Consider the following 17,735-nt stretch of genomic DNA (forward strand, 5'->3'; position numbering starts at 1 on the left):
GGGAAAATAAAACAGTTATAAAAGGAATTAAAAGAGATAAATGATACAGTTATAACATGAATTAGAGTAAAATAAATTAAAGTAGTAAAAAGATGATACATAGAATAAACTTCTCATCTGGCAAAACACCGGTGTATCTTATTTTGCATATCATTTTACTCTTACACTGTGTCTGTGGTGTTTATTCGGCATGCCAAAGAATTCCATTGGACGTCTCCGATGGACCCGATTTTTCCCTAAAATCAGACAGGAGGAGCTCTAGGACTGACTCCTCGGGTTCACTGCCCCATCAGTCCGCACCCCAAAAAAAACATTTGCTCGGAAGCTCTAGGAATGGAGTCGATCCAGTCCGTACCCCACAGAACCTCGAGTTTAATCACGTCAAACTCACTACTCCACCACAGACCCAGGGCATCAGCATGGTTTCATCTCTCACTTTCTCCAATTAAGTAATTTATGTTTGTCTCTTATCCAATTTTCAGTGCTATTTTAGTTTAGAATCAAAATGAGGATGCAGAAATAAAATACAGTGTAATCAGTCGGACGAACATTGGCACAGTGCTCATTCAGTAAATGCACAGCTAAACAGAAGTGTTTTGAGTCTGGATTTGAATGTGATACTGTAGGAGCACATCTGATCTCTTCTGGAAGCTGGTCCCAGCATAATAGCTAAAAGCAGACTCGTCATGCTTAGAGTGAACCCTTGGTATTTCTAGTTGATGTGATCCTAATGATCTGAGTGATCTTTTGGGTTTATATTCAGTGAGCATATCTGCAATATATTGAGGTCCTAGGCCATTTAGTTATTTATAAACCAGTAATAATACTTTAAAATCAATCCTAAATGTAACTGGGAGCCAGTGTAAAGACCTGAGGACTGGTGTGATGTGTTCATTTGTTCTGGTTCTGCTCAGCGTTCTGTATGAGCTGACACTGTCTTATGGTGTTTTTGGGAAGGCCAGTGAGGAGTCCATTACAATAATCCACCCTGCTGGTGATGAAAGCATGCACAAGTTTCTCTAAGCCTTGTCTGGAAACAAATCATCTAATTCTTGCAATATTTTTCAGATGATAGTATGCTGATTTAGTTATTGCTTTGACATGACTACTGAAACTAAGGTCTGACTCCAGAATCAAACCGAGATTCCTGACTTGATGTTTAGTTGTTTGACCCCTAGAGTGAAGGTATGCGTTCACCTTGAGAACTTCATCTTTGTTTCCAAATGCAATGACTTCAGTAAGCAATTTGGTTCTTTCTCATCATTTGGCTCATTGGGAGCATATACAGGTTGAACAGGAGTGGCGCAAGAATTGAGCCTTGAGGGACTCCGCATGTCATGGATGTCCACTCAGACTTATGGTCTCCTATACTCACATAATAACCTCTCCCATCTAAGTATGACCTGAACCATTTTAGGACTATCCCAGAAAGCCCCAGCCAGTTTTCCAGCCGGTCAAGAAGTATGTTATGATCGACAGTGTCGAATGCAGCACTGAGGTCGAGTAGTACCAGCACTGATAATATGCCTGAATCAGTATTTAAGCGAATATCGTTTATTATCTTTATGAGCGCTGTCTCTGTGCTGTGGTGCGGTCGGAAACCAGATTGAAAATTGTCAAAGTATTAGGAAGTTGTTCAGCTGATTGAAGACAACTTTTTAATGATCTTGCCCATGAAAGGAAGATTTGAGATTGGTCTGCTATCCAGATTGCTCTTTTTCAGGAGGGGCTTGACAACTGCAGTTTTAAGGGAGTTTGGAAAACTCCCAGAGAGAAGTGAGGCATTTACCACTTCTAGGAGATCTGCTCCTAAGCAGTTTAACACACTTTTGAAAAAGGAGGTGGGGAGTGTGTCAAGAGCGCAGGTTGATGTTTTAAGGTGCTGTACGGTTTCTTCCAAAATTTTACCATTAATTTCTTCGAAATCAGACATAGTAACTTTCTGAGGATGTGATCTGATCTGTTTTACCTCAGTGCCACACAAGGATGTGCTGATCGTCTTTCTGATATTATTGATTTTCTCAGAGAAGAAGAAAGCAAACTCACTGCACTTGTTGTCTGAGAGCATTTCACTGGGAATCTGGCTTGGGGGGTTTGTTAGACTCACTACAGTCAGTCTCTCTACAGTAGCAAAAAGAGTGTGTGTGTGTGTTGTTTAAATTGTTGTTTATAATATTTGAGAAGAAAGTCTGTCTAGGTTTGCCTAGTTCCACATTGAAAGCATGGATGCAGTCTTTGTAGATGTTATAATGGACTGCAAGTTTTGTCTTCCGCCACATGCGCTCTACTTTTCTGCATTGTCTTCTCATATTTTGCACTGCTGTTGAGTTTCTCCAAGGTGCTTTTGTCTGCCAGTCTTCTTCCTGACTTTCACAGGAGCAATATCATCAATTACACTCTGTACTTTTGAGTTAAAGGAGAGAATCAACAGAGTCAGCAGATATGCTTGGTGTTAAAGATATGGCCTTCATAAATAGTACACTAGTGTTCTCATTTAAGCATCTCTTCTTGACAGACACAGATCTAGCTTCAGTGGCAGGAGAGATCAATATATCAAAGAAAATACAGAAATGATCAGACAGTGCTACATCCTTAATAACAATCGATGAAATGTTTAGACCCTTACTGATCAGTAAATCTAGAGTGTGTCCGTGATTGTGTGTGGGTCCATGTACATGCTGAGTCAGATCAAAAGTATTTAAAACAGTTTTGATTTCTTTTGTCACATTGTTTTCTGCATTATCTATGTGAATATCACAATCCCAGCAATGGCAAAACAGTCAAACTCTGATGTAATTGTTGATAACAGTTCTGTAAAGTCCTCAGCAAAGGCTGGAGAGTATTTTGGAGGCCTGTAAATAATAATAAGTTAAATGCGTCAAGCACCTTTTAACACAATACCCAGATATTTGAAAGACGGGTAATTCCCAAATGATACTTACATTGACAGATATCTTTAAAAAGAGCAGATACACCCCCACCTCTCTTAACAGCTCTGCAGACACTCATAAAAGTAAAGTTAGGAGGGGCTGCTTCATTGAGGACTGTTGCACTGCAGTTGTCTTCTAGCCAAGTTTCATTTAGAAGCATAAAATCCAGGTTGTTTGTGGTTATAAAGTCGTTGACTAGAAGTGATTTATTTTTAAGTGATCGGATGTTTAAAAGTGCTAACTTGACAGCAGGGGCGGCGCTAGGGCTTGGCTAAGGGGGCTTAAGCCCCGAATGTTTATAGTAAAGCCCCGAATATTTTGTTACCTTGTCTTTCTCATAGAGCAAAACAATTAATCAGAAAAACAAATGTGAATTACAGCAGCCGCGATTACCTAATCATGAAGAGTGCATATTACAGTTTTATTTATATTTTTCCCTTTGCATTAAAGGTACTTATGACGTGCATTTGCAGCGTTGAGCATTGTAGCCAATCACAGACATGTCTGTTGAACGCATCGGCCAATCAGAGACGTTTAAATGAGTCGCTGTGCTGAAGATGTGTTTTGCGCGATCTCACCGAGTTCTACACTTTCACAAATCTGTCATTATTATTGGCAATAAACTTAAGATGCAAATAAGAGATTCACTGCAATATATTTGATATTCTTGATGCTGCTCTGATGCACTCCCTTACGCATCGCTCTGTTTGTTGGAAGACTAAAAGTTCAGTGGTCTATCTCATCAATGTCAAAATGATTAAAGAAGTGAACGAATGCCTGGTAAAATGTAAGTAGGCTAGATAAACATTTAATATTTGACTGTTTTACAATAGAAATGTTCAACTACCGACAGTATCTGGTGACGCAAATTACTCAACTTTATTTATTTATTTAAATTTTGCCTTTTTGAATTGAAAATATGCTATAATTTCCTTGATTCATTTAGAGAGAATGCATGCATAATTAAAAATAAAATATTATTTGCAAATAGTTATTTCACTAATTCAATAAGACTTTCTTTCTTTTTCTTTATTCCCTTAAATCACTTTTATAATTAATTAATTCCTTTAAATAATAATACCCAATTTTAGTTTGGGCTAAAGCCCTGAATATCCACTGACCTTAGAACCGTCCCTGCTTGGCAGTATTATTTTTTTCCCCCACAGCAATCTTAGTTTGACATGTAACAGGCAGCAGATTAGATTGGTTTGCTGTACGACTTGGGAAGACCTTAGACTTTCTATCTTGTAATAGAACAGCAATAGAGAAAGATACAGGCACACTGGGCACCCGACACATATCACTGAGAGCTGGTATCAGTTGTTTCTGGTTCACCTCGAGCAGAGTGAGGAGGGTGTGGGCCCTGGCGTTGTGGCAGAGGCCGAAGAGCTCTCACAGGAGGAGGGGGAGGGCGAGCTAGGCGTGCAGGCTTTGGTGATCGCCCCTTGATATCTGGGGGCTTGAAGCAAAAGAGTGGGATAGTTTAGTTCCAGCATACACCAGTTCCTCCAATTTCTCAGAAGAGCTCAGATGCGGGGAAGCAGAGAGAGGAATAACATGTCTGGTGAGAGAGGCTGTTGCTCTGGTGTTACTGTGAGGCTGTGATATGTTGTCCTGGCTGTTTTCCAGAAAGTCATCCTTGGATGCTGAAACTTGGAGCAGTTCTAATCCGTCACAGTCTGTATGTGGGCAGGGCTCAGCTGAGACTGTGTCCGTGAGCAGAGGTTGTTGTGGCAGCATGCTGTTATCATTGTCCTTGTGTGATATGTCAACCACATCACACAATGGTCATTACTAAACCAAACACTGACAACATGTAAATACCTTTAAAGACATGAATCACGTTTCAGGGGTTTATTTACAGTAGCGCAATCAAAGTGAAGTGAATCGTGAAACAAGGGGACGTCAACAACAGATGCATGCTTTCAGAAACATGTTTTTTCGCCCACAAGATAGTGCTGAAGGCCTTCATGACGAGCACAAAGCAGAGAACAATGACATTATTCACTGTAAGTCACCCAATAAATCTAAGTCTGTCCTTATCTACTCACCCTCATGCTGTTCCAGCCTGCGTGACTTTCTTTCTTCTATGGAACACAAAAAGATATTTTCTAGATAATGAAATGCTGTCAAGCTCTGACAATTACAAAAAGCATTATAAAAGAAGTCCATATACCATGACTATAATTTACGGAGCCCCTAAAGGGACGTGGTGGTGGAAAAACATATAGTTCCCCTGAGAAACTTTGTGTTCGCTTGCAAAGAACACAAAGTTTTCTCGGGGGAACGCAAAACATTGGCAAGAGAACGCAAAACATTGGCAAGAGAACGCAAAAGTATTGGCATTTAATCTTTTTCCATCACCATGTCCCTTTAGGGGTTCGGTAATACTTCAGGTTTTCTTAAAAACAAGTTTTCACTGACAGCTTTGTGATAGAAATGTAAGTCTATAATTACTATATCGGTCAAAAGTTTGGAATCTTTTTTTTTTTTTTTTACTGCTCACCTAGGCTGTATTTATTCGAAAATACAATAAAAACAGTAATATTGTGAAATATTACAATTTAAAATAACGGCTTTCTATTTTTTTTTTATAATTGAGCTCATCATATTGAAGGATCATGTGACACTGAAGACTGGAGTAATGATGCTGGAAATTCAGCTTTGATCACAGTAATAAATTACATTTGAACATATATTCACATAGAAAACAGTTATTTTACATTGCAATACTATTTTAAAATATTACTGTTTTTACTGTACTTTTGCTCAAATAAAAGCAGCCTTGATGAGCAGAAGAGACTTTAAAACATTAAAAAATCTGCTGATTAAAAGACATTGAGCATGAAAATTAAGAGCACATATGACATTTGCTTTTGATTATCAATGTAAATGCATTTATATTTGTATATATTATATCTTTCTACAGTGTGATCTACAGTAAGTGTCAAAACAGTTGCATATAAAGCCTATCAGTATTATTCATCTACAATGCAACAGCTGGGAATTCATGTACTCTTTTACACTTTCAACATTCAATTTAAACTCACATCACCAGTCCAGAGGAAACACTCATTGAACATGTTGACATCATTTCTGTCTCTCCATCGGTGGAGGCTTCAGGGATGTGAAGAGACTTGCAGAAAGGACCTGTAATTTGCCACACCAAAATGTGGCAATACTGTTCTTTTGAAGACTGGTCCACTCATCTGAGAGGAATGTAAACATGAGGTATTCTCCTGTGAGACTGTCGGAGGATTCGTGACGCCATCCAAGAGTTTCCATCAACAAGACCTCAACCAGTTGACCATCAGCAGTCATCGACACAACACTGATAAAGCTCTGTGTGTGTTTGTGTCTCCATCCGACTGCAAGTACTGAAAAAGAAGTGTGCTTGTACTGAATGTGCACTTACTTCAAACCTTAAAGGTATATTTGATGACACTTTATTTTTAGTGTCCTTGTTACATGTACTTACTGTAGTAATAACAGTACATATTGCATATGCAACTAAGCCTAGACGGTTACACTTTATTTTAAGGTATCAATGTGTAATTATACATTTAAGTACTGAGTAATATTAATTAACAGTATGTACTTACTATAGGGTAGGATTTAGAGTTTGGTTGAGGGTTAGTTGCATGTAATTATGCCTAATTTACTGTTATTACTGTGGTAAGAACATGTAACAAGGACTTATTCAGTATTACATTTAAAGTTAATATATTTTAAATGTACTAAATTGCAACTTCGTCATTACAAATATATTTAAATACATGGCACAAGTGTCAATAGAAATGGCATTAAAGTATATTTTAGTTTATCATAAATGTTTGTCAGTACATTCGGCAGTAACTTTAACCATATTTCACAGCAAACAAAGTTAAAACTAAATAAAACTATATATTTTGTGTAAATTTACTCCATATAGTGTGCATATGATGACTAAAGAACAATGTCTTAAATGTTCAATAGCCTTTTTGTGTCTTTATGCAACGATCAAAAACAACTCTGAGACATTTACTGAAGGAAAAAAACGTGACAACTAGCCCTAGTTTTCCCTATACTGAATCATATGCACCCTTACAGAAAGTGTTATGCAGCTACGCCCATGTTCTAGTAATAGTATCAGATGTTGTCATCATCGTAATAGTGTTTAAATACCCAGGGCTTCATTATGATGGTTAACTGATGCCATGCTTTATTTGTAAAGCAATAAAGCCTCATCACAGGGCTGATTCCCCAGATCCCGATGTCAGCCCGCAGGTGATCCCACAGCAGAGATGGAAACACAGATTTGATCTGCGCTGCATTTAAATGCCCTCATGTTTAAGTCATTAGCATTGCTGGAGGTCACTGGTGTCGCCGCCACCCACGCGCACTTCAGCAAATACAGCACCATGCTCAAATAACACCGTTAAAAAAGAGGTTTAGTTCAAATAAACATTTCCTTTTAATATCTTTTCCTCTTTCCTTTGCGCAACTCATCTTTGAGGCAGAATCTGAGTCCAAATATGTAGGCTGTTTTCCAGGAGAAAGGCACAACACCAAATGGCTCATTCTCAGGAAACTGTGCCATTTGTGGAGCATCGTGTGTCTCCATGACTTATGAACGTACTTCTCTGAGACAAGAAGGTTGAGGATCCAAATGCTGTTTATTTATGGACAATCCAAACACGTAATCCAAAGTACAGGCACACACACAGCGCTTTATAAATAAAGTTGACTTTCTGACTTGACTTGTATGCATATTCAGTGTGTGTGTGTGTGTGTGTGTATATACTGTATATATATATATATATATACATACATACATACATACATACAAGCATACAATATAGATTGTAGGCAGCTTGGCCAACAAGCCAATAGTGTCAATATTCAGCTCAAGTGTTGATTCAGTTCAGTTCAATAACTGTAACATTCATCAATTGTGCATATACATACTGTAGTATATATGTATACATATAAACATACTGTATATCCAGTGTATTTGTGCACATACATGTACGTGTGACAAACTCCTGTACTCCACTGCACACTGAACAAGCAAAAGACTCAAGAGATAGTGTTTTACATTGTTCACATCCGTGTGCAGTTTGGCGCGCATGTGGATAATTATTTTATGTTTGTGTGTAGAGTTACTGTGCAAAAACACAATTTTTGGAAGAGTTAAAATAGTTTTGAATGATGTCTGATGTTTTGCATGTTGCGTGCGTGTTTTGTGGTTTTGTGTGTAGAGTTTCAAGAAATTGAGCCATAGTTTCAGAAATTGTGTATAAGCAATTTGGAAAAAACTGTAATACTCAGGGCATCATCATGATAGTTTACTGATGTCATGCTTTATTTGTAATGCAATAAAGCTTTATCACAAGGCTCTTTACTCAGATCATAATGCCAGCCTGAATGTAAAAGGTTAGCAAAATATCCCAGTGCAGAGGAGGGTTTTTGTCCCAAAGAAAGAAGTGATTCTGAACTGCTGAATTGAGTCATTAGCAATTCCAGTCTCCCTTCCCATTACATAACTAACAATGTAACTCATTTGCATAATGCCAGCCTATGGTCTTCAATTCCTGCTGGTGAATGTCTTTGACCCTCAAACTCTGCCCAGAGGAATTGGGGTGTTTCACCTTTAATGGACAGTATTCATTCAATAATGGTATTCATTCAAATACCACTGTACATTTCAGAATATTAAGGGTTACTAGTTTAAATTGATCTTCAATGCCAAGCATTGTATATGCAGCACATTTTCCAAACACGCTAGAAAAGAATTAGATAAGTAAGATTTAGTATAAGAAATACTTTATTTTTATCAAAAGTAACAGTAGTGTACTAGTACCTCATTGTTGTTGCATAACCTTCATTTTTTTTTTTTTTTTTTTAGCATTGGAAATTTTGTCTTGTACAACCCATTTTGCATGCATGTAAATATAGGCCATGACTTTCTCTATTAAATCAATGACAATAAACGACTTCAAATAATTATGACAATGCATATATTGTGTTTGACTGAAATGATGGATGAATGGAAAAAATCTCACATTTTTCTGCTAGACATATATTAGGTTACATTAACATCAAATGGAGACTTTTGCTTGAGTCACTTCTTACACTTTTCTCTTGAGACAGAAAAAAAATAAACATCGAACTCTGTCACAACAGTCTCCTTTAAAGTTTAGAAGAGACCTCAGCATCACACACTGTGCTCAGATGTTTCTCCTAAACTAAAGACCCTAAAGGTGGTCTCATATTTGTCTCCTCCAACGTTTCAGACAAGATCTCAACAACATCACACACATTTGCTCAGATTTGAAGAAGTTTTAAAGGGGTTTCTTTTATAAAGTTTACAAGAGACCGCAACAACTTTACAAATTGTGCACCAAGTCAAGAACTTCAAATGCAACAAAGTAAAAAACAATCCATAAATTCAGAGCTTAAGCCTATAGTAAGAGTGAAGTTCTGCAGAAATAAGGTTGATGTTAATTGCTGACACACAATAGGAGAATAGAGCTGTACAGTTTATGTGCACATCATTTGTTCTTGGAAATAATAATGTACCCGATGCCTTTATCAAAACTGACTTACAGGAACAGTCAGCCAGGAGCTTACTTCGCTGAAAGGCACATTAAATGTCTTACGACGTAATCCTTGACCAATTTGATTATTAGTATATATTATATGGTAGCAATGTTTGAGTTTATACTGAGACATTTGATTTGTAAAGTTGTTGAGATCTCTTCTGAATTTTAAAGTGGAAAAATGTGGGACCACGTGAGTGTTTAGTTGAGGAGAAAAATCTGAGCACAGTGTGAAAAAAAAAAAAAGATCAATTGCATTGTCACATGTCAAGATAAACCATTCAACAAATTCATTTTTTTTGATAAAGTATAAAAAATAACAATTTTCTTCACTCAATGCTTTAAGTTTCAACATAAGTTTATGAATAAACACAAACCACCAAACAACCTACTGAGTTATTGCAAAGTTTGGTTACAGATTTTGTACCCCATAAATAAATGAATTAAACAATAAAACAGACAATACGATATTTATGTTGACCTCTCGGGCTTGACAATCAACATTTTCTAAAGGCTGAGCACTTATGTTTTTTAGGCCCTATTTAGTATGGAAAGAGCCGGAGCTTGTATTATAGTTGTGAACACTGCAACTACGGCAACATTTGTTCTTCTGAAACTCTTCAACATTCCTGCTGCTCTTCCCTCCCTGCATTTTCCCCAAGTTTGATTCCTAAGACTTATTTGTTGGCACATATTTTTATTAGAATAAATACTGCAAAAAACGTTGCTTTGGTCTGCAGCTCTGAAATCTGGCCATCATTTTTTTGCCAGATTTCAATCAAGCCAATCGAATGGTATTTCCTACATTTGGATAGAGCATTCACAGACTAGATCGTCTAGATCTCTTTTTCTTCACAGCTTGTCTACAATTTTGTGGACTGTTTGCTTTTTACAGCTTTTAAAAGCAACACAAAAGTGCAGTTTGAATTTTTTTTTTTTTTTGCATGATTCTTAATAATAGCAACCCACTGGCCCAACTTACCCCGAAGCATCTGGCTCAACTTACTCCAAGTTATTTATTAGTTGCTAACCTTTATCGTGTTGAGCATCTCAGCCAGCCCAATACCAATACTTCCTTATCTAATTAACTTTTGCTTAAAGATTAAAACAAACTAAGTTCTCTCTTTGACCTACACACACACACACACACACACACACGCTCTTTGTGTGACAAGGCGTAAATTCTACACAGATGTAAATGTTGTCGCCATATGTGGTTGAAATACTAACACATTGCTCATCAAATAGACATGTGGGCTTTAGTGGCTCTTCTGTAGAATGCAAAACACAGTTTGCTTGTTGAGTTTATGTATGGGATAGTATTTAGTGGGTCTCAGTGAATGCACTTTTTGTATGTGGTGTAATTTGCTCCTTAAATGTTGCTTCCACATTATTTATAGCATCATTCCTTTGTTTCTGTTGGCTCTTTTTGTTCCTCCTTTTAAATCTGTCTGACATCGACTGATTGAGTAACACCATAGCAACAAACAAAGAGCAACCCCACAATTCCCTACTGTGCCATGTGAATAACCACTAAACATCAATGTGTTTAAAAATGCATGTTTTCAAATAAAACCCAATTTATCCTGACACGAATGAACTCGAACTGAATAAAACGTTTTTGTTGTAGTTTTGTCATTTAAATTTTAAAAGTGTGCTACTTTCTCCTGTTTAAGCATCGGTACAAACTGTGTTTGGGGGCGGGACTATCTGTCTGAGCAGCCAATGGAAGACAGGGGAGTGTTCAAGAATCTTGTGTGATTGGTTAAGATTCCAGTTTTAAAATAACCTGTATTTTGACAATTCCATTGAAAAAGACATTAAAGCTTGTTAAAACTGACATGCAGCGTCATTGCTTACGTTGGATGAGTGCCCACTACTGGCGGAAACTGCAATGGGCTGAATTGGGACGTGCTAATAGGCTCTTGATCACTTGGAATCAGCCATGGGGTTGATTTATTATTATTTATTATTTTTCCCTTACGAAATTGTTTAATGCAGCATTCTATATGAATATATGTGTGTTTGAGTTTAATTAATATATCACTGAGTTGTTTGTGGTGGGGTAAATTAAACGCAATATGCGTTGACGTCACAATCGTGTTGCATTGTGGTATATGGAGCTGCCTGAAGTGTACATATGAAGTAGACCATATTGTCCATATAAACTTCACGAAGTGGAACGCACTTCAGAATGGTGGCAGGGATTCCCCCGAGGGGAAGTGCTTAGGGAAGTCTGCAAGTGTGTGTCTAAAAGTGGACCGGAACACAGCCTTATTGTTTCAATGGAAATCTAAGTGTAGCCTTTTGACTACATAGTAATAAGATGAGACCAAACAAAGAACTGAGGAAACTAAGGGCTGACATGCACAGGGAGACATAATGAGTGACTATAATTGATAGCTAAGGGAACTATCTAGGGATTAATCAAGACTATTGTGCTCTTGAGCAAAACACTTAGGCATAGGCTAATCTATGTTATTTGTCTTAAAACATTATGCTGAATTACAAGTTTCCAGCTCTGTGCTTTCCTTTTTTTTCTTGCTTTCCTCTGCATTTTTTGTAACTTTTATACAGCATATTTCAAGAAAGTTTGACTCACAAATGTTTTCTGCATTCTCCCTCATTCTGAGTTTTGATGAGTCATCATACAAAACATGTGGTAACAATGTGAGCGGTCCTCGAGCACTGGCCCCCAGTTTCACAGACCAGGCTTTAAATGCCTAAAATGCATGTTTGAGCTGTTTTAACTGCACTGATAAAAATTCTCTGCTTGATTTACTTAAAAAATATGATGAATTCTTTTGCATAATTTTATTACGTAGATCCAACAAGACTAGTCTTTGTACAAACTACTTAATTTTTCTGTTTGTTAAAATAAAATTTGTACATAAAGTTAACTTAATTTTAGCATTGCTCTAGTCATTTTTTTGTGTGTGTGATCTACATAACTTTAAGAGTTCTAAATGTTTATTTTTGATTGAATCCAACTTAATTTTTACATTTCCAGATTACAAATTTCAAGTGGGATCTACTGTTTTCAAAATTTGTTAGTGTATTTTAAAGTTACAAGTACTCAAATTTTATAATTAGCAACTGAGTATTTCTACTGAAAGTATAAATGCAAATAGTAAATTTTTTACTACTATAGTAAAAGTTCAACACTGGTACTTGGAATGTATGAATGTGGAATGTACTCATCAAATATGAAAATCTAGTTATTACATTACATAAAGCTGACATTTGGCCATTTGATAGTAAAAACTGACAAGGTCAGTATAAAAAAAGTATAATAAAATATATTCATCTCACAGGTTGAGACATTGTGTACAACAGAAAATTGTGCTTCATGGTGGTGCTAGAGGAAAACTCATTAAGTGAAAGTTCACAAGGCTTTTTAAGGACATTTACATAATATTTTCTATAAAGATGTGTTTTTCAGTCCTGTACAGTAACATACTCTAAGACTTTAAAACAACACGCTCACACAATCTTCTGGCTTCTCAAGACCACCATCTCTGGCTTTGCTGACCACAAAGATGTCGAGCAAAAATGAAGTGATGGCCTCTTGGATGGCTGCAGCATTGTCGTCATCACAAACCTGTGAAATATACCAGAGAGAATTTAACCTACTTTTTGTTTGCTAATGTGAAGAATGCATTTAGCTCTTTGCTCTCCCTCTGAACAGAAATCTGGGTGGAATTACGCGGTTGCTGTGGTAGTTTTGATCCATATACTTATGTAAAAATTGTGCCTGAAAGTCACTCGAAGAACGAAAGTCACTCGAAGAACGAAAGTCACTCGAAGAACGAAAGTCACTCGAAGAATGTGCTGCGTGTTGTCAGGATTTGGGTGGGATTACGTGGTTGCTGTGGTAGTTTTGAGCAGTGTTGTGATTTAAGCCAAATTTTTTTCACATTGATTTGAACGCAAGACTTTCGTTCATCTTCGGAACACAAATTAAGATATTTTTGATGAAATCTGAGAGCTCATCATGACCACTTTCAAGGCCCAGAAAGGAAGAGATTGTTAAAATAGTCCAAGTGACTACAGTGGCTCAACCTTAACTTTATGAAGCATCGAGAATACTTTTTGTGCGCTAAAACAAACAAAAACAAATTACCTTATTCAGCTATTTATTTTCTTCTGTGTGGGACTCTGACGTGAGTTCATGAGAGCATCACAACGCATGTGCAAGAACTGAGAAGATGCTGAAGATGACGTCCTCATAGCCAGAAGCGCTTCACTGTCTGTTTACAAGCAGAGGAAGATGCGCACTGTACATAAAACTGTCTTTGTAAATATGTCTGCAGATTTCAAACACTTAAAAACCATTTTATACACTACATCGAGACCTAAAGCATAATCAATGTCGAATTCAAATAGCTTACATACACAGTATGTCCCCTGCTTGTAAACAGACAGTGAAGTGCTTCCGGCTATGTCAGGACGTCATCTACGTTCTTGCGCATGCGTCGTGGGGCTTTCGTGAACATCAGAGTCCCACACGGAAGAAAATAAATAGTTGAATAAAGACGTTATTTTTGTGTTTTTTTCACACAAAAAGTATTCTTGTCGCTTCAAAAAGTTAAGGTTGAGCCATTGTAGTCACTTGGACTATTTTAACAATGTCTTTACTAACTTTCTGGGCCTTGATAGATGCAATTACCAATCAGCCTATGGAGGAGTGAGACAGCTCTCAGATTTAATCAGAAATATCTTAATTTGTGTTCCGAAGAACGAAAGTCTTACAGGTTTGGAACGACATGAGGGTGAGTAATTACTGACAGAATTTTCATTTCCAGGTGAACTAACCCTTTAAGTTAAAATTCTGTCAATTACTCATCCTCATTGTTCTAAACCCGTAAGATTACACAAATGAAGATATTTCTGATGAAATCTGAGAGCTGTCTCAGTCCTTCATAGACAGCAACGTCATAACCACTTTCAAGGCCCAGAAAGGAAGTATCGTTAAAATAGTTCATGTGACTACAGTGGCTCAACCTTAATGTGATGAAGTGACGAGTATACTGGCCGATGCTGTTCACGTAAGCACAATGATAAATGCATGTGATGCTGACGCAGGAGCTGGCCAACCAGAGGCCAATACTGAGCCGGCGTTTTGAAGTAGAACACGGAAAGGCAATGATGTGTTTACTACGTGAACAGCGTAGGAGACTGACATAGAAGAGATTAAATAGTTGAATAATATAATTATTTTTGTGTGCACAAAAAGTATTCTCGCCTCTTCATGGCATTAAGGTTGAGCCACTGGAGTCACATAGACTATTTTAACGATGTTTTGACCGCCTTTCTGGACTTTAAAAGTTGCAATGACGTTGCGGTCTATGGAGGGTCAGAAAGTTGTCCGATTTTTATCAAAAATAACTTAATTTGTGTTCCGAAGATGAAAGAAGGTCTTACGATTTTGGAACGAAATGAGGGTAAGAAATTAATGACAGAAATTCAATTTTTGTGTGACCCTTTATGTACAGATATCGGAATGCTACAACATTAAAGTAACTCCTACAATTTTAAAAGTACATGCCTCATTCATGATTTCAAGGGTCTCATCAAGTTTCTTCCCAACAGCTCCTCCCGTCCCCCTGTAGAGTCTCAACAATTTAGGCGTGTATTCGTCCAACTTCCCAAAGAATGTGGACTGTAGTGGCTTCAGTGTGATCCTCCGGAATTCCTCCTCGATCTGAGAAAGAGACCAAGAGAGATGGAGAGACATCATGAGATACTGAAAGAATTAGAGACACAGTGAAAAAGAAACAGAATACCAAATAGAAAAAGCAACCATAGAAAAACACTAAGAACAACATTTAGGTGGCCTGATGTCTGGAAAGACAAAAATAGATTACCATGCAATGCAATGCAACTAATGCAATGGCAGACTTTGAGCAGCCATCAACATATGGTGCATACACGTTAATAAGTCACTTTTTTGACGAAATTTTTGACAGGACTATAAATTTGTTCTGTGAAATGCAAAAAAAAAAAAAAAAAGAACAAACAGGACAACTGGAACTTTGCCATTTGAAATGAAATTTTTTTAAATTTTGTCTGGCCCATGAGCTGAGTTATAACTTCACCCCTAGTTTCCTCACTACATTTATTATAGAATTTAAATATAATATATTGAAAGTTACATACCTTTATCCAATGTAGTCAACTTGTCAGGAGAATCACCTGGTAAGGACACAGTGTTATGGTTAGTAACTGAACAATGCAAGAAACCCAAATCATAGCAAATCATTTAACTATAACTAGAATTAAAAAAATAGTTTCACGTTTTTTTCTCTCCACAAACACTGCAGGTAGTTGACCTGCCGATCAGACAGTTAATTGTCTTTAGTTTCATATCAAATGTTTCTTTGTGTTTGTTTTCTCTCAGAGCTATGAGAAAAGAGTACAGGGAATGCGTCATGCAGAAGGCAGGATTATGGTCACGTAAGATGATTGACAATTGTAAGCGCTCTTTCAGCTCGCGTAGTTCAGTGGTAAATGGAGTATGCATTCTGTATGACGAAATAGTTTGAAAACTAAATCGATATTTCTACAAATGCGCGCACATTTGGACGAGTCCTAATGGACGCTGTCAATTGTATCTTTTGAACAAATAAATGGATTATTTGCAATATTTGACAAATTAATAAATTAATGTCACTACAACCTAGTTTTATCATAAATAGTGTCCAAATATCTGGAGTCCGATCAGGTAAATGTTTTAACGTGCAGTGAATATTAAACAATAATCTTTCTACGTAAACGGGTTAAATAAAAAGGATCATAACAAACATGTATGTCGACTTCTGTAGGGATCCGTTCCACAATGTTGTCAGACACTTAGAATAATAATCTGAGCATGTCAGTGGCGAATAAGCAGGTTTTGTGGATGTAAATTAAAGATACGCAATTGCCCATTAACGTAGGCCAACTGTAATTTTTTTCGCCTCTGCAAACTGCCAACAAAGATTGTTGTTCCCATCAGTCACTTAAACACAAAAACATATTTTTTTTAATAAGACCCAGATTGAAAAGAAATGACGTTACCTTACATTATTCATGGATGTTTTGAAAATCCACGTGCTTACACTAACTTACATCCCTTATTTCATTGCTGTATTCTAATGTGAGCTTCAAATTACACTAGAACAAACTATTTTATTATCACCACTTGCAAAGTTTCAATTAGGCCTACCGTTAAGCTACAAGTAAAGCAACCTATCAGCGTAACCACATGGTAAGTTAGGCCTAGGCTAATGCTAATTAGAAAATCCACATACAACAATCTTCAAATTACATTTGAAACCTCGTTTTTGCACAACAATTTGAAAACTGTAAACTAAAGAATGTACCAACCCAAGTAACATTGTTAATTTGCTAACTTTATTCTTACCTTAAGTTCAGTCCGCGTCTTCGTCTTCGTTTGGAATTGCAACTTGCAAGGGGTTTCCAGACCAACGAATCAGGAAGGGGAGGTTTTTTTTTGTACCGAGTAAATAAAACAAGGTATTGTTTGTTGTGCGTGTGTACCTAAAAAGTTTGGCTGGGATTACTTAGATTAATTTTGTAAAGGAAAAAATGCACATTGTCTTGTGTTTTGAACAAATGCAGATTAATTCAAAACTAGATATATTAATGTAAATATACAAACTTAACCTTTTATTGTTGATATCACACATTTTAATTACTTAACATTTACATCCACTCAGATTTATTTTTTTCAGTGTGAGAGCAACTTGCACTGATATCTTAAAGTATGTCAGTGCCATTGTTTTGTCTCAAGATTCACACCAGTAATGTTTTATACCACCAGGCACGGTTTTCCTAAAATACTTAAATATCCTAATTGAACTAAGGCCTAATCCTGGCTTAATCTAAGCGCTGTCTGTGAAACCAACCAGGCCTGATTAAAATTGTCTAATTTTATAGTTAAAGGAATATTCCAGGTTCATTACAAGTCAAGGCCAGTCGACAGAATGTGTGGCTGACAAGATATTTTGTTATAACTTAAAAAAAAAAAAAAAGATTTCACAATAAAAAAAGTTAACATACGATTTGTGGCTACCTGTCAGGATTATGCTTAGTTTAGTTGCCTTTTTGTTTCCATGTATTTCTCACTGTCTCCAGTTCAGTGTAGTCTTGATTAATCCCTGGATAGTTCCCTTAGTTATCAATTACATTCACCTGTCAATCATTATGTCTCCCTGTGCAT

General features: G+C 36.8%; 1 long non-coding RNA gene across 1 annotated transcript; it reads right to left on the reverse strand.

Moving 5' to 3' along the window:
* Positions 1–10,453: 10,453 nt before the first annotated feature.
* Positions 10,454–16,983, reverse strand: LOC311088389. Its single transcript, XR_014607499.1, has 4 exons — positions 16,917–16,983; positions 15,671–15,706; positions 15,060–15,215; positions 10,454–13,112 (listed from the first exon to the last, which is right to left on the reverse strand). It is a non-coding gene; the product is annotated as an uncharacterized lncRNA (long non-coding RNA).
* Between the last annotated feature and the right edge of the window lie 752 nt (positions 16,984–17,735).

This window comes from Abramis brama (assembly GCF_963993115.1).
Source record: "Abramis brama genome assembly, chromosome: 8".
NCBI lineage: Eukaryota > Metazoa > Chordata > Actinopteri > Cypriniformes > Leuciscidae > Abramis > Abramis brama.